The 26,718-nt window shown below is 38.7% G+C and overlaps 1 long non-coding RNA gene across 1 annotated transcript; it reads right to left on the bottom strand.

Moving 5' to 3' along the window:
• Nucleotides 1–9,876: 9,876 nt before the first annotated feature.
• On the bottom strand, nucleotides 9,877–16,986 carry LOC102463787 (uncharacterized). Its single transcript, XR_012902235.1, has 3 exons — nucleotides 16,753–16,986; nucleotides 14,633–14,708; nucleotides 9,877–13,987 (listed from the first exon to the last, which is right to left on the bottom strand). It is a non-coding gene; the product is annotated as an uncharacterized LOC102463787 (long non-coding RNA).
• Nucleotides 16,987–26,718: the final 9,732 nt, after the last annotated feature.

Here is a 26,718-nt window from a genome sequence, read left to right as displayed (position 1 = left end):
TTTGATTAACATAAATATTGTAGTACAGGCAGTCCCCGGGTTACATACAAGATAGGGACTGTAGGTTTGTTCTTATGTTGAATTTGTATGTAAGTCAGAACTGGTACATATTGTAGGGGAAACTCTAGCCAAACATTTCTCCAGAGCTCAGTTTTATTCTCCCACACCTCACTTCCCTCAGTCCTTTATTCTCAAGCTGAGGTGTCTGCTGAGAAAAGCTGCTCCGCGTCTCCCTGGTCTGCTGGGCGGGGGGGACACTAGCTTCGCGTCTCCCTGGTCTGCTGGGGGGAAGCAGCTAGTGTGGGGTTGCCTCACCCCGTTTGTAAGTAGGGATCCGATGTAAATCGGATCCATGTAACCCGGGGACTGCCTGTACTGCAATAATAAATGCATCAAGATGTTTTTACACTACAGAACTGTATTGCGTACTGTCCGTAATGTTTATTTAAAAGGTGATTAAAATTAAACATGAAACATCATTAACTCTAGTAGCCTTTCTGTTCATTGAAAAAGAGCCCATCTTACAGCAAATTTTGAAAATAGACCACTTCTTACAAGTGCCCATTTCTGCTATCTCCCATGAGTGATCGATCCTGGCACATTTTATTGTACATTTACAGAACTTAATGGTGGTTTCAATACATAGCAGCTTGTTTTGTTTGTGCTGTTACTTTGACTTGTTATTTATCTTGAGCCATATATCCTCAAGAGGTTTCAATGAGCATAGCTCTATTAGCATCTATGGAGCTGCATCCATTGGGTATCCAGCTGAGCAGGTAACGGAGCAGTGAAGACAACACACTGGCTGTGTCTACATTGGCACCCCTTTCCGGAAAAGGGATGCTAATGAGACCAGTCAGAATTGCAAATGCTGCGGGGGATTTAAATATCCCCCGCGGCATTTGCATGAACATAGCTGCCGCTTTTTTCCGGCTCGGGGTTTTGCCGGAGAAAAGCGCCAGCGTAGATGGGGATCTTTCAGAAAATAAAGCCTTTTCCAAAAGATCCCTTATTCCTGATTTTAAGAGGAATAAGGGATCTTCCGGAAAAGGGTTTATTTTCCAAAAGATCCCGTCTAGACTGGCGCTTTTCTCTGGCAAAGCCCTGAGATGGAAAAAAGCGGCAGCCATATTCATGCAAATGCCGCGGGGGATATTTAAATCCCCCGCGGCATTTGCAATTCTGACTGGTCTCATTAGCATCCCTTTTCCGGAAAAGGGTGCCAATGTAGACACAGCCACCATGTATAAACTTAATATAGACCCATGGCACATATGCAGCCTGCTTGACAGTTCTGATGCCTGGGCTGTGCTGTCTTCACTACTACTGCTACTTGCACTAACTGGATTCAAGCTAGACCAGATAGGTTGCCTCAGGCACAGCTTTTGCTAGGTAGACATACCCACTGACACTAACTGAGGGTCTATTATAAAGGTTGCATCAACAATATTCTAGGCACCACCTGCATATAAAGAAATACATAATCCTTGCTGCCCCGAGGTGTTGAGTCTTTATAAATAAGCTATATAGGAAGGGTGGAGGAGAGGAGTAACTTGCAAATTTCTTACAAAGTCATAACAGAAGTGGGTTCACGTAAGCTTGCACTCAGTGAGTCTTTCATGGTTCCTATCTAAAAATATTCAGCAAGAGATGATAACCAGCAGGTGGAGTGCCTAAGAACTAGACTTACAACAGTAAAAGTTAATGATCTTGATTACAATTCATAACTTGTTCCTCTTCTGCATTCAACAGTTAACTCATGTTGATCAGAACAGAACAACTGATAATAAGCAGATAAATGGCCTGCTAAGATCAACCCCCAGTATTTTCCCTTTTTCAAGATACTGTGTGGTAATAGGACAGCTACATCTTCTTCTTAGTGGAACCACATGCATGGAAAGAGATGACTCACATTGGTAAGGGTTGCAGTCTTGAGACTTCAGTTTCTCCATTGTCCCTTTCTCTCTCATGCATTTACCCTTCTTTCTTTATGCTTTTCTGCACTGAAAACCCATTTTACAGATATTGTGCAGTAATGAATAATGGCAAATGCTAATATTCTAGGATGTGTTAGTTCACCAGCCTAAATACAATTGCCACCAACTCTACTTCCAGATTTTAGCAAGAATAATAAATCAACAAAGAATGGTGGAGAAATAAAATAAAATCAGTTAAACATATCTGCTACACTAGCTAAAATAGTAGAGGGTGAATGTGGAAATTCTCATGTTCAATGTGTACCTGGTGTTTCCAGATTACTTAAATCTTTCAGAAATCTATCAATGTGCATAGAACTGTAGAACTAAATGCATTGGGTAAGAACATTCTTGAATGCTGATGGTTTCTACTAGATTATACTCAGGCAACAAATTCTGGTATAAACTTATCAGCGTAGTGCACCGATGGGTGCTATGGCAGCAATTTCACATATCTAGTGTGTCCCTTCAGTTAGTAAATTTATAAATCTTAGGGAATGCAGTGAGGTAGGGGAACAGGCGCTGGAGAGGGTTGGAAGGCAAACTGAAGACAATGATTTTCTAAAATATTATTGTTCTTAATCCACTAAAAAATACCATGAGCTCATTATTAGCTCTGGTGCCCTATTCTGGATAGTCAGGTATTTTATTGTTTTTACCAACTCTAAAATTACAGCTTCATACCCCAAATAATGTGAGTTGACTTAGCTGGCTTGTAGATATGTAGGATATGCAAATGAGTTAAATTGGGATGTCTATAAAATAAGGTAAAATTATTCATTTAGTGTCTTTATTGTATCCCATCATTATATTAGCTGCCTTCCTTAGGAGATGAATGATAGGCCTTGCTCATGTTCTCATTGCTATTGAAATGATAAATTATACCTTTCACAAACTGGCAATAAACCACCAAAAGTTTATTTCATTTTTGCCATGTCAGCCATTAAACTTACTTAGTCACCTTTTATGATTTTGATACAAGTTTCTGAGCATTATGTGGATTCAAAACAAATTCCTTAAATTCACTAGGAGAAATAAATTCATCAGTTTGAAATCTCCACCCTATAACAATGAGCTAGCTAATTAAAATCTTCAGAAGAAGATGCAGCCTCTTCCTTTGCTTGTACCTATGATTATTTAATCAGGCTTTGGCTAAGTCTACACAACAAGCACTAAGCTGCAATACAGTAGATGCTTTCTATATCAATGGAAGGGGCTTTTTTTTATTGATGCAGTTAATCCACCTCTATCAGAGATAGCAACTAGGTTGGAAAATATCTTCCATGGACTTAGGTGTGTCTGCACTATGGGTTAAATTCACCTATCTACAGTGTTCAGGGCAAAAAATTGTTCACGGTTCTGAAAAATGTAGCTAGGTTAATCTTTAGTGAGTAGAACATGCTTTTGTAATGGCCATCAAAGCTATTGTCTTTAACTGTGGCAAATGGGATACCAGAATTCCTGGGGTTTCAATACAATTCCCATATCTGTTTCTGAAAATATTTTTAGCCCAACATCTCTACTTCATTCATAAGATCATAATGTGTTTCCACTTTGTGTAACTGTAATTTAAGTTCTTGCAAAGAGAAGAAGACATTTTAACGTCTTTATTCTGGGGCTTTTAGATGTTTGGACTAGTCTTTGACGTTGGTGAGTTTTCCATTGATTTTAGTGGTCTTTGGATCAATCATCAGCTTAAATCAGTACATGGCTTCCCAGAAGGTTTCTCCATCAAGTCTTCTATGTTGTCAATATTCTTTACATTATCATAGTCTCTGAGACTGTGTTAAGGTGCCAGTGTGAGAAATCTAACACTATGCCTGGATAATCACAAAACATTTATTTCATGGCTGTGCAGGTTTCTTCACCTTTACCATATAGTCCCCAGCTAATTGTTCTATATGGTGGATAGCCTGGTAAGTTCAAGTTGTCTTCACTAATTTAGACATGAGCTTTCTCTCTGGAAAGACTGCCCCAGTTATTGAAACAGCCTTTCAAAACTTTCTACCTCTGTAGCAACACTCAGCTATTTCATGATGACAGGTGCCAATTCTTTTTTGCTTGCATTTCAGACAGTATTCTGAAGTAGGGGGAATTTCATATAACTGCCTTTGAGCTGAACATTCACAGATTCTTAGATGGTTAGAACCAGAAGGGAAATATTAGTCTGTTGTTATCAGACATTATCAGCAACTTGAGGCAAGTGTCCTCAAAAAGGCTATTTCAGCCTATGCTCAGGTTGCTCCCTTTTGAAATGAATAATCAACCAGTACCCATTCTACCATTTTTTAAAAACAGAGATAATCAATAAGGTTATGGCAAACCATCTCTAGCATTATTTGGAGTTCTGATTTCCTTGACCAGTCATTCATTCTCTCCTCGGGTATGCTCCAGGCTTTTCAATATTTGCATTGATCAAATGCCTCCTACACTTGCTTGGCCCAACCAGATAGGAGAAGTCGGTGGTCATATAGGGTTTCAGGCTTTAACGGGGTGCCAAATTAGATGGAAGTCGTTTTTTCCTCTATTTAAAATATATATATTAATATGTTATCACTTATAAATGAAAATATCAAAGATTGTACTTGTAAAGCAGTGAATCATTGCCATGTCAGAAGTAGAGTTATATAATTTATTTCACATTGGGTATGTCTAGACCTCATCCCTCTGTTGGCAGAGGGATGCAGATTAAGAGGGCAACATTGTAAATGAGGCAGGAATTTAAATATCCCGTGCCTAATTTGCATAAAAATGGCCGCTGCGTTTTGCCGACTCTGCATTTTGTCAGCAAAAAGAGGCAGTCTAGAGGGGATCTATTGAGAAAGAAAGTCTTTTTTGACAGATCCTGTAAACCTCCTTGCAGGAGGCATAAGGGACCTGTCGAAAAAGGCTTTCTTTCTCAACAGATCCCCCTCTAGACTGACGCTTTTTGCCGACAAAGTGCTACATCGGCAAAACACGGCAGCCATTTTTATGCAAATTAGGCATGGGATATTTAAATCCCTGCCTCATTTGCAATGTTGACCTGCCTAATCTGTATCCCTCTACAGACAGAGGGATGCAGTCTAGACATACCCATTGTGGCATATGACTCTGTTTGTAAATACAGTTAAAATGTGTCATGACATATCTTCAAAAGAGCACTGCCTGAGATTGCTGCTTGGAAGCAGTAGCTGACACTTGAGTCACTCTCAGTAGCCCAGTGTTGGCCAATCATACAGTTGAGGCAATATTGCTCGCTGCTTAGTGAAGGCTGGTCAGTGACCTGCCATAGCTTAGTTATCTACTGCACTCAGGGGCAGTTGAACAGGTATTTTGTGCACTCTCAATGGAGACTGATTTGGAGGATTAAATGCCTAAAGCAGTAGTGAGGCATCTTACTCCTTTTGTGAATATAGCCATAAGTCTTTCCTAAATAGCACAGAACCTCTTTTTCCTGCATGCATTAAAGCACGGTGTTCTTCAACGTGTTGAAGACTATGATTAAAATAGAAAAACTCTGCTGCTGAATGAAATCCTGAGTTTGTTCTATTGCTCTAAATTTACCTGTAATTTAAAAATTATGGACCTCTTTTTCCTTTCCAGTTTATTACAAAATGTCTTCTGTCAACTGAAAGGGCATTGCTTGACCTAAATGAAGTCATATTTACCTGCGCTTTAAGAAATTACTGCTGCTGGAAAATAGCAACGTAAGTCCTATTCTACACTAGGGAGTTATTTTAAAATATCCCCCCATTTTGAAATAATAAGCTGAGCATCCACACTATGAAGCCCATTATTTCAAAATAACAGGCTAGTTATTTCAAAATCTGAACTCCTGCTTTCCTCGAGGAATAACACTTATTTCAAAATAGCTATTTTGAAATAGCGGTAGTGTGGACGCTCTACTACTGCTATTTCAAAATAACTACTCCCCAGAGTAATTCAAAATAATTACCCCCCAGTGCTTACTGGCATTCTAAGTTAAGGTAGCATGTCTGCAATAACAGAGCCTGCCTTGGACTAATTTAGAGGCTTCCCCGTAGTGGGGACATGCTATTTCAATTTTATTATTTTGGGAGTTATTTTTTCGAGTTTAGTTATTTTGAAATAATTTCCTTATGTAGCCATGCCCTTTGGCATAAAGTGAATGGTGATTATAACATAGTATCCAATTAAATGATCCTCAGAAGAACCATAAATGAACTGTTTTGATGGGGTTGGTGGCTTAAAACTAGACATCATGCTTTGCAGTTAATCCTTCTGCTCAGATAATAAAGATAATACAGAGGTCCTGCATTAACTCTATTATACAGAGTCCAAGAGCACTGTAGCTTCTTGTATGCAATGTTGTTGTAGCCGTGTCAATCCCAGGTTATGAGAGAGACAAGGTGGGTGATATAACATCTCTTATGGGACCAACTTCTGTTATGGAGAGAGAGACAAGCTTTTGAGCTTATACTGAGTGCTTCTTTAGGTTTTCAAAACTCACTCAAAGTCACAACTAAATAAAAGACAAGACAGATTGTTTAAGTAGTTAATGGACCATGTCACCTTGAAATATGTGTTAAAATCCCTCCAGACATAAGGAGGAAAGGAATGGCGAGGAGTATGCAGTTGGAGGAGGGCTTGTTAGCGAGTTACAGATTCTTGTAATAAGTCAAAAATCCAGTGTCCCTATTCAGTTCATTAGTTTCAGAGTCTAGCAAAGTTATGAATTTAAGCTGTCAGAGAATTATCTTTTGAAAGTGTCCTACAAGTTTCCTTTGTGGATGAGGACTGATAGATCAGCTAGTGAATGATCACTTTCTGAAAAGGGTTATATATAACTGCTGACTTTGTGTTTTATTAACCTGGTCCCATATTGTCAAAAGGTTCTAGCCTGGATACAGTTTGACACTGAAGCAATGTAGTCCAAGAAGTGTTCACAGAGTACGTCTACTGCAGTACTATTTTGGGCTACGGCTGGTATTCCAACAAAATTATTCTGTGTCTTTTGAACAAGCCCAATATTTCAAAATATCTTTTGAAATAACGGGCATGCTATTCTGATGTCCTTGTAAACCTCATTCCATGAGGATTAAGGGACATTTTGGAACTGTGGTTTATTTCAAAATTTGGCACTGTATAGACAGTACCAAATTACAAAATAAGCCATTTTGAAATACACTCAAAATAAGCTACATGATTTGCAAGCTAAGGGTGCAGTGTAGACATACCCATACTGTATTAAACTTCCAGTTTAACTGGAATTCATTTACTGAGGATAACCAGGTCTAAATGACAAGTATGAAATATACAGTGTTGTTACTCAACTTGTCTCTTTCACAATATGACAGTCCTAAAATTTGGCAATTTGTCTCAGAAGAGATGTTGATAGTTTGACTATATAATTCCGAATTCTTACACTGGTAAATATTACATTTTCAAATTGCCACATGACAGATAATTAATAATACAAGATATTTTACAATGGATAAAGTTATTAAAATAATCCATTTTTTGAAAAATCCATATCTCTAATCAAATATGTTCTTACCATCCTTATTTGTTTGTTCTGTCTTATGCTAATGCATGATAGCCTTTGTATAGATTGAATGCACATTTATATCCAACTATTCAAAATGTAATACTGAGAAAGTTAGTAGGAACTGTATTTAGACACAGAAAGATATAATCTTATTTCATTCCTTAAATATACTGCACACACAATTATGTGCTGATTGTTTTTAAATATGTAAATGTATTTAAAATGAATCTAATTTGCTGAACACATTGCTGGCAGTGGAGGATGAATTTAACGTTCAATAACATTATTTTTTCCTTGTATATATTTTACTTTCCTCAGATTTGTCTGTTCTTATTGGCTGCTTCTAGAGATTAGTTTTTGACTGATTACTCATTCTCAATGAAATCTAAAATTGCATGGGGCAAATCCTGAGCAGTAAATAAGGAACCCTATCATTCTGTGAAATTATCATGAAGGAAAAAACCAATCAGTTAATGGTATAACTGGTAGCGTGTGAAATAGTGTTTGATGGGATACATTTCATGACTAGAATATTAGTACAAAGGGGTAGATCTCATTCAGGAAGTACAGGCAGGGGGAAAAGGGAGAAATTGGTGCATCTACTTCAAGAATACATATACACTTGTTCTGAGGTACAGAAGGAGGTGAAAGGTCAGATCAGTTGAAAGTCTTAGGGCAAAGATAAAATGATACAAAATGGGGATGATATCATGTTTGGGGGCTATTACTGACAACCAAATTGGGAAGAGGGACACGATGCAATATGAGGTATTTTTAAAACCAACAACAAAAATATCTAAAACACAAAACCTAGTAGTAAAGAGGGACTTGAATTACCTAGGTGTTATGTCACAGAGTGCCCTAATGCCCGGAGCACCCCTTGTTGTTCCCCACACAGTACAGCCCCTATTAGGCTACTTAAGGCCCCTCGAGCCTAGTCACAAATCTAGTGCACCCGTTAGGATAATTACAGTCCCTCAGGCCTAGTCACAAACACAGCCTCACTCCCTCAAGGTGTAAACAGGCTTCCGGCCTATTTCCCAGCTAAACTTCCTCTACATTTAGGGCTCTGGATTACAGTGGCATGGGGAGGTCGGAGGACCCTGGTCCCGGCTCAGAGCCCTGTTGGCAGCGACTGCTCTTGCTGCCTGCTTGGCGGGGACACCGGCCGGAACACGCCGAGCTCCCTGAGGACAATCCTCTGCTCTGGGCCACTTCCTACCCCACCGGTGCACCACACTGTCCTCAGCATGTGGCTCTGGCCTTCACTCCCAGTCTGGCCACTCCCTTGCCCGGTGCTGCAACTGCAGCTGGTGCTGCTCCGGAGGTGGCTGCTCCTGGTGCTCTGGCTGCAGGGGCTGCTCAAGAGTTCCTGCCTGAGCTCCTTCCCCTAGGCTATGTCTAGACTGCAAGCCTCTTTCGAAAGAGAGCGTCTAGACTGCACGCGGAACTTTCGAAAGAGCAAGCCGCTTTTTCGAAAGAAAGCACCCAGTGAGTCTGGATGCTCTCTTTCGAAGAAGCCCTATTTACATTCAAGAACACCTTCTTTTGAAAGAAGCACTTTCGAAAGAAGGCGTTCTTCCTCGTGAAATGAGGTTTACCGCCGTGGAAAGAAAAGCCGCGTTCTTTCGATTTAATTTCGAAAGAACGCGGCTGCAGTCTAGAAAAAAGGTGAAGCCTTTTTTCGAAAAAACCCCTGAGTCTGGACACAGCCCTACAGTGGTCAGCCTCATCTACCCTGAGCAGCCCTTTTTTATACCCATGCAGCAGGAGCATGCCCAGCAGGCTTCAGGGGTGTGAACTCCCTGGCCCTCAGAGTGGAGTTAACCCCTTCTGGCCTAATGCGGGAGGATCTTACCCCATCACATGTTAGGAAAATAATATGGAAAACAAGGAATTTGCAATAAGTTCTTGAACTGTAAAGAGACAGGTGTTTTTACAAGTGGAAGAAGTCACTGGGGAGAGACATTTTAAACTTGATTCTAACTAATATGGAAGAATTGGTTGCAATCTAAAGATGGAAAAATATTTGGGTAAAAGTGATTTCATGATACTAAGGAGAGAAAAGGAATGAAATCCTCAAATTAAGACAATGGATTTCAAGTGCAAATTATTTCAGCAAAGATGAAAAATCAGATGAACAATTACAAAATGGGGGATAACTGGCAAGGAGGTAATACTGCTGAAAAGGATCTGGGGATTATAGTTGATCATAAAGTGAATGAGTCAATAAAGTGATGCATTTGCAAAAAAAAGTAAAATTTGCTTATCATGGGTTTTCACACTAATAGTGGAAGAGCTTATGGAAGCTACACATGAAAGAATCACAAAGACAGAATGATTGAAATTAACTTTACTATAATTATGGTCACATTTTATGAATAACTGATTGTAAATGAGTAAATAGATGTTTTAAATATGTTACAACATAACTAGTACATGTAATAGATGGCTGTCAATACACTGGTGGGAAGTATCCATCTATAACAATAGATTAAAATATGGACAAATCATTTATTAATCCTTACAGACAGTTGAACCTCTCTAGTCCGGCACTGTCTAGTACGGCAACATCCGTGGCCTGGAATTATTTTAGTTAGCTGAATGTCCACTTATCATGTGTATGGCCAAGTTTCCCATGTTCCCATAGTTTGTTTACAGCCACCAGTCATGGTTCTCAGTTTTCTTCACTGTTATTTAGCTTTAATTTACACCTAAATGTCTTCTAAGTTCCCAGTAAGCAATGGTTATGTGGGTAATGCTTCTAGATTATACTGACCCTCTCTGGTCCAGTAAATTTTCTGATTTGGCATCAGTCAAATCCCAAAAGTGCCACAGTAGAGAGATTCAACCTGTATTTATAAATCTAAATGTAATGTTAAATCTGTCTATCACATCTATAGAGCCATTTCTGAAACTGAACAATGTCATACTAGTCATTTTAGAGAAAGATATGGCACGTTTGCTAAAGAGCTTAAAATATAGGAAATAACCTGCCCAAGGATTTGAATAGTTAGCTAAACTCTATTTTACACATAAATACCAATATATAAGGGCCTCATAAATACTTTAAATATATAGAACACTGTAATCAATAGTATTGTGCCATATTTTGAAATTGGAAGGTTATTAAGGTGTTAGAAAGGGCAATATTTTTCATTATTTCCTGGAAATGTATTCTACAGTTTCAATACAGAGCAAATTATGTTTAGCTTTCCGTAAAGATTTTTCATAAAATATTATATTGTATGCAAAAGTGATAAGGTTTTCTGAAAGCTGACATTTTTTACTGTTTCTGACAAATTACGAGTTCAGCAATGTCCTCTTCACATAAATTAAACTCGCTTTCATTTAATTTGCTTGTTCTAATGTGCTGCTCTTAGAGATTAATTTCTGATTGATTGCTCCAGCACACTGAAATATAAGTTAGCATGGGGAAAAGCTTGCAGAACGAGTAGGGGATATTTTATATATCTGCTTAATTAAGGACAAAGCAATGAATCCATTGAATCAAATATAGCTAGAATGGGCAGCTTTAAGTTCGTAACAAAGACAATTGGGAGAGTTTCTCAGTGAATACATTTTAGGCTATTAAGTGCTTAAATCCCTTCTAAAAATGAGATTTAGGTTCCCAAATCAGGCACAGCAATGCTTAGGTAGTTTTAAGTGTCTGGACTTTCTATTATTTGTGCAGCTCTCCATTTCACTGATTTGATTGTAGTTATTACTGTAAATTTCATTTTCCCCACCAGGAAGGGCCAGGACACCCTGTTAGGCTTTCAGTATGGTTTAAAAGAAGGATCTCCAGCTCTTTTATTACCCGTAAAAATTTAGAGCTATCTGCTCTGCACTGGCTTTTTATGCATTAATGGCCCTTTCCAAGGGAAAGAGCCTTGACATTAAAACCCTTAGCAATTCATCCTCACAATACATACAACAAACATCCAATGCTCACTATTCCCAATAAAGCAGACAGCCATCTCCTAAACGCCAGTCAGGATTGCATCTCTGAGGCCACAGTTATTGTATGTCTGGGCAGGGAATAAGAGGTCTGGCAGCTTTACTCTTGAGTTGAGTCCTAGAGTTAGAGTCCAGTGATCTTCTCTTCTGACCCTCATTATATAGTTTAAGTGACAGTCCTTTTCCTGTACCTTTACCAATGATTTTATGTAAAGCCTAAGAATACCCTATATCTAAAAAAAACATAACTTCTAATGGACTAAAACAATTTCCCTAGAAGCTGAAAAACTTAGTTTCTACTTATTGGCAAAAGCAAATTTAACAAAAATTCACACAAGCACTCAGTAATAAACTTGCAGAAACTCAAGGTTAGCTTGTCCATACTCCCTTCCATTCCTTGGAATATGAGATTTTATTGTATCTTTCCCTGCTAGTAATGCACCTGTTAGCAGGATACACAAACCCCAGTTTGGGTGCTGAGTGTTTGTAGGGTTGCCAGGTGCCCAGCATTTTTGCCTCCTGGCTAGGGGGAAAAAATCAGAAAATACTGGACATCTTAGGTGTCCGGTATTCTCTGAATTTTTTTTACCGGACAGGAGGTGAAAATACCGGACTGTCCGGGTGAATACCAGACACCTGGCCACTCTACACCTAGCCCAAGGAGGAATGGCATGTTCTGCAATTCATTGAGCTGGTCCATTATTATGGGCATACATATATTTGTGCTCCGACAGAATCTAGAGGATACTCATGATAAAGCGGGGTGCATGCCTTAATAACCGAATGGTTCCTGTATTCATTGGGTGGTACATTCAAAGTCAGTCATGTCAACTACTGGCACAGAGCTGGGACAGTACACAGAAGGAACATACACAGACAAACACACACAGGGTTTATATCTTCATCAAATTCTTTGTTTCATTTGTTTGAAGCCATAGTAACTCAACTCATTTTTGCAGTACATTGTTATATATATCATAGTCCATGCTATGCTTTACTACAAAAAGTAGCATATCACTTTAAAAATATTATTAAGGTGACATATGTCTCTGCATTTCTATTTTATAGTTCTCATTTCAGTCATTTATACACTTACTTAGTAAATGGAATAAGTCATAAAAAAGATAATTAGGCTGTTGATTGTTTATGAAAAAGAAACATTAATTTTCTTTAGTTTCAGTACAATTGTATTTTGTGGTTAAAACTTGATTCCTCACCCACGCATTAATATTGCAAAAAGGATATTTGCTGCAGGCAAAGATGTTAATATTACACATTCAATGCAGTCTACAATTTTCCTGTCAGAACATATTACAGGACAAATGAAATTTCAGAATAAATCAGATCCTGGCATGTTGTTGACATTTACCTCTCTTCAGTTTCCTATATGGAGACACAGAAATTGAACTGATATACTGCAGAATTGTTATATAGAGCACAATCCTGCCAAACTGTGAGGGTTTTCAACTTCAACCTAGTTTTACAAAATAGCTGCTGTATCCTGAAAGCACAAAGTTTTTAAAAGTTAGTTTAAATGTACTCAATTTTTTCTCTCTCTTTAGACCTGTTCCTTAGAGTATCAGTTTGGATTAATTTGATTAGGCAATTGGATGTTTTAAATTATGTCAAACAAGGGCTATAACAATGGCTGTTCCAGAAAGGAAAAACAAAAACCACACCTTTCCCCGCCCCTTACATTCTAAGCCTATGCTCAGTTCTAGAATTGAAATCAAACAAGATCAAAATATTTCAATGTTTATTTCCATGTTCTGTCCATAATCCTGAAATAATAATACTTAACTTTTACATATGGTAGCCGTTTACATCTGTACAGCCTTTACAGCACTAATTCTCAGCATGCCTCGGAGGTAGTATAAGTTAGTATTACACCCATTTTGCAAATGAAATAATTGAGGCAGAGAGGTTAAGTTTCCCAAATGAGTGGGAGAGCCCCCATTATCTTCCAGGAGGATCAAATGTGACTCCACCAGATCATGTAGTGTTTCTCATGAAAGCTCCACTCCATCTTGCAGATTCATTGGAAAAAGGTAATTTTAATAAACATCTGATTTTCCAGGCAGATGGGACCATTTGTGAAATAAGTAATAATTACTGATGGTCTATTTCACCTGAAGATTATTATTTTTTTTTATCAAGCCTTTGGTAGTAGAAAGGAAAGCTGCCTATTGTTCAGCAAGGTACTGTTAAGCAGAATATTAATTCAGGTGCATACAAACTATTACAGGCTTTGTATTGTTTTATTAAGAGAGATGAAACAGTTAATTGCTTATGTAGTCTTACCAATCTTGCCTCCATCCCAGGGACAAAATCCTGGGTCCATTAAAGTCAATGAGAATTTTGCCATTAACTTCAGAGGGGCCAGATATCACCCCAGTAGTAGAATACTCGCAGTTCTCAGATTATGACAATATCGCATTCTTAAATAACAGCATCCCATAATCAGCAACTGATTTTGCCACAGCCACAGTCCACTGAATGCTAGAACTTGTCTGGTGACCAATTTACATCTTGAATTTATGACCTAAAAATCAATAAAATGGCATACTTGTTGATTAGGATAATCTGGCATAAAAAATAATTCAGTGCCTCATTTGATTCCTGTCTTCCTTACCTGATTTGAAACACACACATTCAGGCTATGTCTACACTTGTGGGTTCTTGTGCAAGTATGGCCGTTCTTGCGCAAGAATCTGCAGAGCGTCCACAATGCCCACCCACTCTTGCGCAAGGAGATTTACAGTACAGTGTAGTAAGAGAGGGCTTCTTGCACAAGAGCTACACTCTTTTTTAACAGGTGTAAGCCCTCTTGCGCAGGAGTTCTTGTGCAAGCGAGCAGTGTGGATGCTTGGCAGGGATTTCTTGCTCAAGAAAGCCCTATGGCTAAAATGGCCACCAGAGATTTCTTGAGCAAGAGAGCATCCACACTGCCATGGGCGCTCTTGTGCAAAAGCACAGCTCGCACATGGCAGTGTGGACGTTTTCTTGCGCAAGACTTCTTGCACAAGAATCCTTGCGCAAGATGTTCTTGCGCAAGAAGCCGCGAGTATAGACATAGCCTCACTTAGGACATAAGTAAGCAGTTAGAACACTAGGGTCTCTTTTTTTCTGAGAGGTTCTTGTCTTTACTGGGTGTTCGGTTGCATGGTGAATCATAAATGTCATTTACCTCCTCATCCCCCAGAAATGCAGTGTGTTATTTTTGGACTTTCAAATACATCCAACAGATTCTGCATCTTCAGTTCCTATGAAGGAGAAGGAATAGAATTTATTCATCTTGCTCCAAAATACTAGAGCCCTATTACTTGAAATACAGGACAAAAATGTGCGAGAATCAGCAATATATCGTCCCAGATATAGCATCATAACTATTTAACTGTCCAGTACAGGGTAATGATGCACATTAACAAGTTCTTCATAGTATTATGTAGCTACCTGATCAGTAACTCAGTCTTTTGCTTTTTAATATTAAATGCTACAAGAATACCAAGACAAATCCACAAAGAAAATTTTTCTGATTAACTTCATAAAAAATATTAGCAAACACTAGGACACAAATATATATTAGGAATCAGCATATTGTACTTAATGCTCGTTCCTTAGAATTTATCACTCTTATTTTGTATAAGGGGACCTTCTCAAGAGGCAGAACTTAATATCTCGGTTGACAAAAAGTTTAAAAAGAAGCTGAAATAACATTAGTTAGGTGTTCAGTGAATGACAGCTGCTTTTCCTCACTGCCACATCTCCATCCAACTAGCCTACAGACATGATATATTTTGAAATGTGCTTTGGTGGTGATACAAACTGTGTTACCAGATTAACACAGACAGACAGGCAGTTGAAGCACATAGAATTCAGAAATCTACATCTTATTTTTAGTCAACTTCATGAAGTCTGAGAGGAAAAAAAAGTTAATAGTTTAACTATACCCCCTAAAGAATACTTAACAAAGAAGAGTTTGAAATTCATACACTGACTATTTTTAATAAGCAGAAGGAAAGACATATATAAAATAAAAGGATATTAGAAATTAAATCGTGTTGACATCAAAGAAATGTTATCTGAGACTAAGGGTGTGTCTAGACTACAGGGTTTTGTCGACAAAAGTGGACTTTTGTTGACAAAACTAAACCTGCGTCTACACTACCGCTGAGTTCTGTCGACATAACGTCGACAGAACTCAGCAGTTTTGTCGACGCTGGTAAACCTCATTTTACGAGGCATAACACCTTCTGTCAACAGAGTTCTGTCGACAGAAAGCGTTATTGCATCTAAACTGTCCTTTGCGTCTACACTGCCATGTCGACAAAGCAGCTTGCTTTGTCGACAGAACTGAATGTAGTGTAGACGCTCTTTGTCGACAGAAGCTTTGTTGACAGTATCTGTCGACAAAACTTCTGTCGACAAAAGCCTGTAGTCTAGACATACCCTAAAAGAGCAAATGACATTAGAAATAGCAAACATGCTATAAGAAATTACAAAAATATAGTGAAGGACAATTGCCATTTGCACTTCTACACCACCTTTTATCTTAGGATCTCCCAGAGTGCTTAGTAATAATGCTGTCCATTTTACAGAATACCCTAGTGAAGCCCACAGAGGTTACAGTCAGAGTTTTCTAACTGCTACTGTTTTGGAAGACCCATTTGAGACATTTGAAAACTTCTGTACATCCAAGAAGTGCTGCCCACACAAAACTCCAACTAAATGTTGTAGGAGCTGCATTGCTCAGCACTCAGGAAAAACAAAAACAAACCAAACAAACAAATATCAGAAACTAGGTGTCTGAAGTTAGATACCCCAAATTATGAAATCTGTTGTTTTGTTTCTTGCTGAATTGCATACCATGAATGAAGCCAAAGGCAAGAATAGTAATGTAGGAGGAGGAGAAACACAAGAAGACAAAGATCAGGTGATTAATTGGAAAACAAGATGAAAGTCTAGGTTTATACATCACTGATAAAATCATTTCTGATGTAACACGTTACTTAACAGTCTTGCTAAGAAATGGAACACTTAAGGGACAATACAGTTAAAAAGGATTTTGAATTTTTCATTTAATCCAAGAAGCAAATAAATATTAATATTGTTATTTGTACATAAATCCTACTTAGGCATTGCTATAAAACCAAAAGAACCATCCCTTAGTGGAAATTCTGCAAATCAGCTTTAATTTTCAATGGGCTTAAAGTCTCATGCCAGAAGGCCTTGCTCATATACTCAAGAGCATTTTTATTTTGTTTTGTTTCCCTGTGTTGCTTTTAAAGAAAGATTTCTGGTACTCACAAACTAGGGATGATCTTTCACTCCTCTCTCCTCCTCCAACAAAGAAGTCCACACCCGCAGCTTCATTGAAACTATTGGAGATAAATCTGCTTACAACAGGAGCATGTTCCAGAGTCTTCTGAAATCAATGGGAGTTATTCCATTGTCTTTAACAGGCTTTGGATCAAGGCTCAGCTGAGGCTTGTCATGACTAAATCCGTCTCTGTTTTCCTCTAAATTATGTCAAGAATCAATCCTTTGCTGCCCATCCCTACCAACAAAACCCTTCTTTAGATATCATTTCACTCCAGGAATACACAACATCTGTCTCTGGTGTTCCTAACCTTCAGCTAACCCTCAGAATTCAGCTGCAACACTCGCTTTTCCTTGCCAAAGCAATCACCATCCTCTGCCTCTCTTCATACTCTTTCGCTATCTTCCAGTTCCAGCTCCTCATGAATGTCCCCAAGGCTTGAAACCTCACATTGTGAGGACAAATTATAAAAACTGTTGCAGAAATGCAAATTATTTTATGTTGTTTAAAAAGAAACTGAAATGCAATTTTAATGGGAACTAATTATCCAAATTCCCTCAACAGTTTTGAAAAATCTCAGGACCTGATTCTCATTTACATTGTTTTTTTGCATGGTAAAGGGACTTTAGTTTGGATGAAACTGTAATTTACAAGAGTTTGAATGTAATTTACACCCACTTCAGAACTCCTTTAAACTGATGAAGCAATGAAAAGTGTCAAGAATGCACGAGAACCAGGCTATTTTAGTATATTCTTAATTTTTTTGAGAGAATAAAATGTTGGAAAATACATATTCAGTACAAAGGCATTTTCTACGTGTGTGAGAAGATATCAAGAGTAAATTAAAGATTAGCTTCATGCTGAGGTTTACATTGTATGAGAAGATGGGAAGGAAAGAAGACACAGAAAAGGTGAAAAACAGATGCAGTGTGGCATCAAGAAAGGCAACATTATTTTAAAATGTTCCAGTAAAAAGGTGAGTAAAAACTATTCCATATACTAGTGTATATGACAAATTATTTAGCTTCTAGATGTATGATAAACTAATTAAATCTTGCTAGGATGTAGCAAATGGTTCATTAAAGAGATCTTTTTAGACGTAGGGAAGATTCCATCCATAAGTAACTGACAGCAAATTGAGGCTTGCAGAGAGAGTGAATGCCAGTTTGGATATTTCCAAAACATCCTGCTTCCCTGTTGTCAGCAGCTGCCAGATCTACATGAAGGTCAGAACTCTCACCGGCTATTGTGTGGTAACTGAAGAGAAAGAATGTAAGCTAACATCAACATGTTAAGAAAATTAATGAATACTGTCAATACAGTAGATTGTCTTGTCTCTGTTTCCCACTTATTCTTACAGAATACAGACTGTTTCAGGAAACCCAAGGATTTCTCGAATGGAAATTATACCTAAGGGCCAAATTTCCTTTTTACTAGGTTAATGTTCCTCCAGGTTCAGGGAAGAAAAGACTGTTTATTTTTCTCATATACTTCCTCTTGTGTAAGTTCTCTTAGCATCTAAAGCAGGTCTGGAAGGAGGGATAAACTAGAGACTGTCCTTTAAAAAGAGCCTTTGAGATTTGTGAAAATGAGGGAAAGGACTGTGTCCTGGGGTTCCTATTTGTAACACATTTCTAACCGCAGGACCTAACAGTAAAGGAACTCCGGCCCAAGAAAACTGCAGGTCTGCCTATAGAGCACTGCAATGGGAGAATCCCATATTTGGGACTGCCCTAAATACTGCATGGCACTTCTTATGTCCTCTTCCTTTTTTTCTGTCACCTTTATTCTTTTCAGATTGTCCTCCCTTCCTCACCATTCCACCCACTTCTGCCCCTCAGCTTCCTCTTTGTCATTGTATCTTACAATATGTTCCCAACCATGGTCCTCCTGCACTGGCTATCCTCACCATGTCCACTCCTTTCAGAATTTATCCACTAGCTACCCCTCCTCCACTGCATTACATTTCAGCTCCTTGTCACCATGTTCAAAGCCCTGCATGACTCACTTCCAGCCATATACAATACCAGCTTTTTACCTCTCAGCCCCTCCAATCCACCAAAGCGGCTATGTTGTATTCTATGAAATACTGGCTCATTCATCCATTTCTCAGTTTGTTATAGACACATTCCTTTGTATGTTTACATGCTATCTTTTATACATGGAATATCCTTCCTGAATTCATCTGCAAACTCCTAGTCTCTTTTGTATCCAAATACCTCCTAAACACCCACTTCTCCCAGAAACCCACTTCTGAGGAGTAATGTACAATATTGCAATGACATGACCTAACACAACTCTGAAATCTCAACTTCACCTATATCCCTTTCTCTTACACACTGTCTCTTTTTAGATTGTGAGATATGTGGGGCAAGGGTTTGTCCTTCTTGACTGTCTGAAAATTGCTTACATTAGCTGAATTACCAGAAACAAATAATTACAGTAACTAAATAATAATAAAATAAATAAAATATGAATAGGTAGAATGAAAAATTCAGGTGTTCTCTAATGACCTTGTTTCTGTGTTCCTTTCCAAAACCCTACAAGCTGTCACTGCTTGCTGTTGCTTTCCATGACAAATAATTTTGACTAAATACAAAACTGTTTTTTAAAATACTGTTTATAGGGGAATCAAAGGTGCCTGATACTCCCTCTGAGATTCCTGTGGAACTACATGAGGGATTTAACCATACCTACTCTATATTTGAGTTTGTCTTTCTGTGAGTCTGTGCATCTGTCTGTTTCTTCAAGAACTCTTCCTAAACGGTAAGAGCAAGGACCTCCAAATTTGGTATGCAGCTTCCTCTTATAACTTAAACCAAAGTAAGAGTTTGGTTGTGCCACGACAATGGGTTAAAGGAAAGGGAGGGCTCTGGTAGAAGAGATAGGGAGGCAGCAAGGGGCCAGAGATGGGAACTGGGGCAGCTATAACCCCACTGGGGCGGCAGAGGTCAGGGGCGGAGAAAGGAACAGCTGTCCACTGTATCTTTGAGAGGATTTGTCTGTGTGTCTATCTGTGTGCCTGTCTGTCCCCAGTTGGAGGACATGCACCCCTCCCTCAGCTGTGCCCGCTAGAGATGCAGCAGCCATGGAGAAATGCTTCTCGCCTGTCTCCCTTTTTTTTTTCTTTCTTTCAAAAAAACTCCATTTTGAAAAAAAAGTGGTGGACATGTTTATGCTAATGAGGCATGGGATATTTAAATCCCTGCTTCATTAGCAATTTCAATGTGCCTAATCTACATCTATCTGTTGACAGAGAGGTGTAGTCTAGACACACTCCTGGGTGAGACCAAAGGTCCACCTAGCCCAGTATCCTGTCTGCTGATAGTGGCCAATGCCAAGTATGTAATCATCAATGTATCCTCTTGGAAAGGATAACTTCAGTAACCAACTAGAGAGAGAGTCTGTGGAAATGGCCTTCATATGCAAACATGACACATTTACCCAGGGACTGAACAAAGACATTTCGTGGATGGGCCATTATATTCAACAATCAAATGACATCAAAAGCTAAATATCAGGTACTTACAGCCCTCTCGATTAGCCTCATTTAGCACGGACACTTTGTTTGACAGTTTTTCCTCTCCCTCTCTCCCATCTTTTTTCTGCTATATATTTGTGCCTCTATACCTCTTGCTCCATTCATCTGAAGATGACACAGGGTTGTGGGTTGTGCTCACAAAACCTCATGATACTATCTCTATTTTTTGTTAGTCTTTAAGAGTACATCTACACTGCATGCTTATTTCAAAATAAGCTATTCCAGAATAGTTATTCCAAAATAGCTTATTTCGAAATAGCATGTCTACACTACAGGGAAGCCTCAAAATTAGTCCAAGGCAGGCTTTCCTAATGTAGATGTGCTATTTTGATTTAGAGCCATAGGAGACACTGGGGAGGAACAACTTAGAATGGCCCTGGTGAGGGGCTATTTCAAAATAGCAGTAATGGAGTGTCTACACATGCCTTATTTCAAAATAGCTATTTTGGAATAGGTGTTATTCTTCATAGAATGAGGTTTACAGTTTTCAGAATATGCCATCTGTTATTCTGAAATTTTTTCAAAATAACGGAATGGCTGTGTAGATGCTCGCGTTTTTATTTTGAAATAACACTAGTTATCTCATACTAGCAATGTAGTTTAGATGCACTGTAAGGTGCTGCAGGACCATTTGCTAAGCACACCATCCCTGCCCATCCTGGCTAATAGCCATTGATGAATCCATGAATACTTTATACACCAATACAAAAAAAATTATATATTACACCTGCTTGTGATTCCCCTCTTTATGCAACTCAGGATCGCAATAGCTTTTTTTGGCCAAAACTGCCCAGTGGAAGCTTATGTTCAGTTGATCATCTACCAAGACTTCCAAATCTTTTCAGAGTCATCCTCATGAGAATCATTTCAAATTCTAAAAGAAACTCAGTGAGTATATTCACTTTTGTTTTAATGACAAGAACCTTGACATAACTTAATTATCGAAGAAAATGTTTTCTAATGTTTACTTTAAAAAGAGGAGAAAATGTTCAGAGGCATGTAGGCAGGGCTGGATTAAGGAGGGGGCTAGCCGGAAAGCTGCCCGGGGTGCCAATCTATGGGGGGCACCTGATCGCAGCTGTAAGGAATGGCTCGAGCCGGCCCTGCATGTAGGAGCTGCAGAGGACTAAGAATAATGTTCCAATTCAGCAGGACCTATCACATACTTAAAACTGGGTATGTGCTTAAGTTCCTTGCTGAAATTGGGAGGTAATATAATAAGGAAGCCCTGCACTAAAAAGTCTGATTTTTGCCTTTTGAACAATAATTTGAGTAAGTGTCCTATATGTGGGTTAATCATGAAAGGATCAGAAATTCCATGGGTTTGTTATAACAGGTTATTATTCACATACCGTAACAGAAAATTCAGCTTCTCAACTGTGGATCCCAAAGCCCCTGGAAGGGAATTCTGCAGTGGCTCAGTAACAAAGCAGCAAATCCTTATGATCAATCTGAATGGTCTGTTAAGGTGTTAACCTTTATTGGCAATCAAAGGAGAATAATTCCTGATTAACATAAAAGGATAGCAAATAGATTTGTTTTAAATGTATAGTAGTTTATCTCAAAGTGTATACAGTCATGCCAGAGTACATCAGATTATAATGAGTCAATTAATGTGATATGATCTGAAGTGACAATGCAAACTGATGCTTGTTCTCTGTTTTACATTAATAAAATGCACACTCCTTTCCCTGAAATAAGTAATTACTTACAGAACATGGACATTTTAATCCTTATACATTAACAGAAGGGTATGACAGTTATTGAGCAACTGCCATATTTATATTTTCTGGATTTAAAAAGCAATTTAACTCCTTTCAAGATTTAAGGCAATTGTTACCATTTTGTTCACCAAATACATACTTGTATGAAAGGTTTATAATGGAAATATTTTAGTGTGTGACATGCCCCAAGCATATTCAAATGTCCTGTTTGTCATTCAAGTGCATTATAATCTAACATGATTGACAATTTGTACTGCAGTTGGTGGAGCTATAAAAAAGCAATATTTTTATAGCTGCCACTATACTTGAAATAGTTTGTGCTTCATCCTACTTACCTCATAAGAACCAGCTCAAGTTGTAAAAGCCTGAGTACCATGTGCCCTGAATGTCACTAGATTCTGACATTTGTCTAGTTTACATTACAAGTTGTATTAGTATAACCAACATCCTTTTAAAATGAATTACATTAAATCAGTTCAACCTACTGTGTGGACACTGACATCAGTTTAAGCATAGTTTATGTCTATTTCACTTCTAAGGAAGATTTTTGAAGACCCAAGTGAGAGTTTGATGTCTTACTCCCATTGCTTTCCAAGAGGAGATAGATGCCTTTGTGCCTCTTAAGATCTCCCCTTAATTCATAATTAATTAAAATCACTGTGAAATAAACCCCATTGAAATTGTTTTAAGAATGTCTACATAGGGGAATGTATTAGCTTAACAAAATCAATGAAAATGCAAGGTGTAACTGGAAAGTTGCCTGTTCTGGTTTACAAGAGATTAAAAGCAGTCTGGGAAAGGGCTGTTCCAGGAGCCTATTAGAAAGAGGCATGAGGAAGCCAACTGGAGCCTGGCTGGGCTGTATAAAAGGATTGCTAGTCTGAGGCAATAAACTCTTGCTCCAGCTTTGGAGGGCGAGGGACCTAGCTGCCTGCTAGCAGGGATTCTTTTGCCAGATCAGTGCTGGAAAAAGGCAGGGTGGACCAGGGAAGCTTGGGCCTGAATAAATCAGGCTGAGGCCCAGAGGCAGGGGCCTAAGGAGGTACTAGGGCTGCAGAAGAGCAACCTGAGAAGGAAAAGGCAGCAGGTCCAACCCTCCTTGCTAATGATGAGTAGTTAGTTCAGACTGCAATTCGCCCCTGAGGAAAGGGGCTAGATAAAGAATGACAGTGGGTCAGTAAGGCAACATGGGCTTATGGGTAACTAGGAAGGAAGAAACTTGGGAGTGGGTACCCCCAGGAGGACAGTACCCAGGCTAAGGGGCATTGCATTTTGAAAGGGGTGTGGGTCCTGATGAGTGGTGGAGACAGTAACAGGAGGCAGGTAAGAGACAGGAAAGGCATTGCCAGGAGAGGGCATTCAAAGGCTGAAGAAGAGCTAAGTCCCAGATTGGCCAGCAGGAGGTGTCATGATGGTGAGTCACAACATGCTACACAGAGCGTGTCTTAATAAACATATTGTACCAGTTAAAATGCAGTTTTAAAACCAATTCAAAACATTGCATAGATGCTCTAATATCAATTAAATCTGTTTTATATCATCTTGCATGTACAACAATAAACTACTGTGTCCCAGATTTAAAGAGATATGAGTGTCACTAGACAAAGTCACACCATTTCATCTGAATGCTACATTTTTAGTTAAACCAATATAGCATTTAAGAGCTGGATAACATTCTAAAGTACATACGTGATTTCAAAGATTAAAGGTTTGTCAGTACAAATGGCGTGGCAAACTGCAGTATAGCTCTGCGCTAGCATACCACATAGTAACTCTTTATGTGGACCTTGCTACCTTATATGGTTCCATAATGTGCATTGGCATGCCCTTCTTTGAAATGGAAGTAGTAGATCAAGCCTGGAGTCTCAATTTGTAATGCAAATGAGGTACGTAGGAGCCCAATCTCACTGAAACTCAGTGGGACTTGAGTTCTGCTTGGAAACACTGATTATTAAGGTCCAAAAATCAAGACACTTCTCTAAATACTACATAGGGAAAATGGCAAACATGTTTTGTTTGTAATAATACTCAGAGATGATGCTGGACTTTGTGGAAAAGTCACCTGAAGACAAAGATAAGAAATGGTGACATAAAAGGTTATCAAAATGTCCTTGTTTCCTCTCACCTGCACCCCATCCAAATAAAACTATACTAGGATGATATACTTACAGGCTGTGTCTAGACTGGCCAGTTTTTCTGGAAAATCAGCCACTTTTCCGGAAAAACTTGCCAGCTGTCTACACTGGCCGCTTGAATTTCCACAAAAGCACTGACTTCCTACTGTAAGAAATCAGTGCTTCTTGCGGAAATACTATTCTGCTCCCGTTCAGGCAAAAGTCCCTTTTGCGCAAAGCTTTTACACAAAAGGGCCAGTGTAGACAGCTCAGATTTGTTTTCCACAAAAAAGCCCTGATCGGGAAAATGGCGATCGGAGCTTTTTTGCGGAAAAGTGCATCTAGATTGGCATGGACGCTTTTCCGCAAAAAGTGCTTTTGCGGAAAAGCGTCCGTGCCAATCTAGACGCTCTGTTCCGACAATGTTTTTAACGGAAAACTTTTCCGTGGAAAGCATTTCCAGAAAATCATGCCAATCTAGACGCAGCCACACTGGCTTATATTTAAGGCTACATTTTAGTCACAGGTATTTCTAGTAACATTCATTGACAGGTCCTCGGCAGCAAACAAAAAATTCATGGCCTGTGATGTGTCCATGACTTTTACTATATACCCCTGATTAAAATTGGGATGGAGAGTGTCCCAGAGGGGTGCCAATGTTTCTTGGAAGGGATGGCCAGGGAGCACTGCAAGTATTTCACAGCCTGGGAATGAGGTTGGCAGGGTGGTTGGAGCAGACTCTCTACCTGGCTCCTGGAAAGCAATGACCTTCAGCTCCTAGTTCCATATGTTGCCTCTGCTCCACCCTGAGCCCCATTTCTGCAACCTCCATTGGCTGGGAAACAAAGCTATTGGGATCTGCGGGGGTGATGCCTGAAGGCAGGGGGAGAACATGGAGCTAAGAGCTGTGTAAGGTCAATCCCTGTTGCCTTTCCTGAAAGTCCCCCAGGTAATCACTGTCCTGCACACCAATCCACATCCTTTAGCCTCCTCACAATCCACCCACTGCTACTGGAGGGCAGGAGGCCTAAGATGGCCCCAGCAGTGCTGCACTGGTCACTGCAAACAACACAGTGGTCATGGAAAGTTACAAAGTGTATGACTTCCATGACAAATAGGGAGTTTTACTTATGATATTGAAATGAAGATTTACTAAATAGTAAGTTTAAATATATTTAAAACAATTATTATTAATTACTAGCAGAAATACCTGGTGTCGCCTGGGGAAAATATAGTAAAAGGTGTGATGAATGAATTACGTCAATGACATTAACATAGTATATTTTATTGGAAATACTTTTCTCTTATATATTATTTTAAGAAATTAACATAGCTAGTGATGTGCTTACAAAACGCATTTACATTTAACTCATGTCTTGATAACAAAAGGTGTGGTGAATGAACTACGTAAATTATGTTAACATAACATATTTCATTGGAAATACTTTTTCTTTTATCACAGGGAAAGGATCTTGCAGTTGCAGTTTATGTGACACACTTAACAGAAGAATCCAGCAAATGCCTATGATCAGGTGCTACTAAAAGCTAATTAGTGGCCCAATTGGGGCTTTGGGGGAACTGATTTCAAGATGTAACCAATCCAGTTATTTAAGTTAGGAAATCAGTAGTATCCATGCAAAATTTTGTGTTTCTATGATCAGGTGCTATTAAAAACTAATTATCAGTGGGCCCAATTGGGGCTCTGAGGGAACCGGGGGAACCGATTTTGAGATATAACCAATCCAGTTATTTAAGTGAGGAAATCAATAGTATCCGTGCAAAATTTGGTGAGGTTTCTAGCTCTTACCGTTTCGGAGATCTTTCAGGACAAACAAACAAAGAAACAAAAACAAACAAATATAACTCAGGCCAAATTCATGCTGCCATCATTATAGTTTTGCCAATTCTCCTTGAATTGATGTTGTTGCTGAAAGGATGAGGGTATGTTGTACTAGAAAATATTTTAAGTAAAGAAATACAGAAACCTGAAATGACAAGAAACTCCCTTTCCTGGAAAAACCCAGAAGCAGGATGATACAGAAAGAAAATGATATAAACAGCAAAAGTTGTGTAAATTAAAGCTTGTATATGCATACTGTATAGGCTACCAAATGCTTAACATGCTTAATGGTCAAAATAATGTAATAAGAGAATGTATAAAATGTATAAAACCCCTCAAAAAAGGCCCAAATTGAAAAAAAAACAAAATACTAAAAGAAAGTGACTAAAAGATCAAAGTTGGTGATGACCATCATAAAATTATATAAGAAAAAAAATTCTCATTGCCCTGAAATATGTTAAGTTGATCCTCCTACTAACTCCAGCTTATTTGTCTAATTCTGGCCCAAATATGTGGTCAAACAGCATAAGTAACAATAATAGAGTGTAAACTTGTTCAAATAAAGGCAAAAATAATGAAGCTTAAATTGGATGAACTAGTAATTATTTAGACTCCCAACAACTCCTAAGATTAATAAAAACTGAGCTAATCTCTTAGATATTGTGACTTAGTTGTTGAATTTAAAAGATATATTTTACTGTAAAATGGTATTTCTGGAAGTCTGAGAAACTGAA

This window comes from Pelodiscus sinensis, chromosome 3 (assembly GCF_049634645.1).
Source record: "Pelodiscus sinensis isolate JC-2024 chromosome 3, ASM4963464v1, whole genome shotgun sequence".
Classification (NCBI taxonomy): domain Eukaryota; kingdom Metazoa; phylum Chordata; order Testudines; family Trionychidae; genus Pelodiscus; species Pelodiscus sinensis.
Note: the sequence above shows the minus strand (reverse complement) of the source record. Positions and strands in the feature narration are given on the sequence as shown.